Source organism: Mandrillus leucophaeus, unplaced genomic scaffold (assembly GCF_000951045.1).
Source record: "Mandrillus leucophaeus isolate KB7577 unplaced genomic scaffold, Mleu.le_1.0 Scaffold14, whole genome shotgun sequence".
NCBI classification, from domain to species: domain Eukaryota; kingdom Metazoa; phylum Chordata; class Mammalia; order Primates; family Cercopithecidae; genus Mandrillus; species Mandrillus leucophaeus.
In genome coordinates, this window is record NW_012101365.1 from 4023848 (window position 1) to 4025426 (window position 1579).

Genomic DNA, 1579 nt, shown 5'->3' on the forward strand with positions numbered 1-1579 from the left:
AAAATGAGAAGTCACTGGGAGAGGAGAAAATGGACAGCGATGGGACAACTTCAGGCCAGATGCAGGCCAGGAGCATCTGAGCGTCCACTCTCTTCTCATCCTCACAAGCACCCCGGCTGGCTTGGAAGCTGCATATGTGACTTGCTCCTCCAATCACTGGGGCGGGGAGAACATATGTGACTTGCCACCACAATCCCTTGGGGGTACCTGAAACCCAGGGATCCAGAGAGCTGATCAACAGGGGAACCAGCCCATGATGGTTCACACTTCACAGGCACACACCTCTCACCCCAAGGTCATTCTGCTGGTCCCTTGTTATCAGTCACTGAGAACACTGCCCATCAGGAAGCCAGGACTCAGAGCAGGCCGGAGGTGAGGTAAGAAAAACGACAGCACAGGCCGGGTGTAGTGGCTCACGCCTATAATCCCAGCACTTTGAGAGGCCCTGACAGTAGGATCCCTTGAAGCCAGAAATTCAAGACCAGCCTAGGCAACAAGCAAGACCACGTCTCTACAAAACATCAAAAATAAATTTAAAAAAAGAAAAATGACAGCACACATTTATGCAGAACTTACACTGTGCTAGGCACTACTATATATGGTGTGTATGTGTGTAAACTTAATCTTTATGACCTTATAAAGGTATACTTTATTTTTTTGAGACTGAGTCTTGCTGTATCACCTAGGCTGGAGTGCAGTGATGCAACCTCGGCTCACTGCAACCTCCACCTCCTGGGTTCACACTATTCTCCTGCTTCAGCCTCCAGAGTAGCTGGGACTACAGGCACCCACCACCACGTCCAGCTAATTTTTCTATTCTTAGTAAAGACAGGGTTTCATCATGTTGGTTGGCCACGCTGGCCTCTAATTTCTGACCTCAAGTGATTCGCCTGCCTCGGCCTCCCAGAGTGTTGGGATTACAGGCGTGAGCCATGGCGCCCGGCCTGGTATACTTTATTAACCCCATTTTCCACCGGAGGAAGTTGAGGCTCAGAGGTTACTTAAGGTGCCCATGTTTGCACAGCTTGTAACTGCAACAAGGCAAAGGAAAGAAAGCATCCTGGACTCCTGATGAGGCTTGCAGGTTTGAGTTCTACTGGTAACTTCACGCAGGGCACTTTTCCCTCTGGGCATGTTTCTTTAGCTACTTGAAACAACACTAGGTGACCTCCAGTTCCATCACCTGCAATCCCGCTATTTATATCTACGATAAATATATATTTCACTACAACACAGGGGTGGGACTGTTTACCTCCCCGCACCGCGCCCTCAACTCCATATTGACTCTGTATCTTGGTCTCTTAGAAAAACAAGATCACAGCCGGGCGCGGTGGCTCACGCCTGTAATCCCAGCACTTTGGGAGGCCGAGACGGGCGGATCACGAGATCAGGAGATCGAGACCATCCTGGTTAACACGGTGAAACCCCGTCTCTACTAAAAATACAAAAAAAATTAGCCAGGCGCGGTGGCGGGCACCTGTAGTCCCAGCTACATGGGAGGCTGAGGCAGGAGAATGGCGTGAACCCGGGAGGCAGAGCTTGCAGTGAGTGGAGATCGCGCCACTGCACTCCAGCCTGG

The 1579-nt window shown here is 50.7% G+C and overlaps 1 protein-coding gene across 1 annotated transcript in view; it reads right to left on the bottom strand.

The window, feature by feature from the left end:
- SSBP3 (single stranded DNA binding protein 3) overlaps positions 1–1579 on the bottom strand; it is a 200671-nt gene that overhangs the window by 177276 nt on the left and 21816 nt on the right. The gene's annotated exons all lie outside the window — the stretch shown is intronic.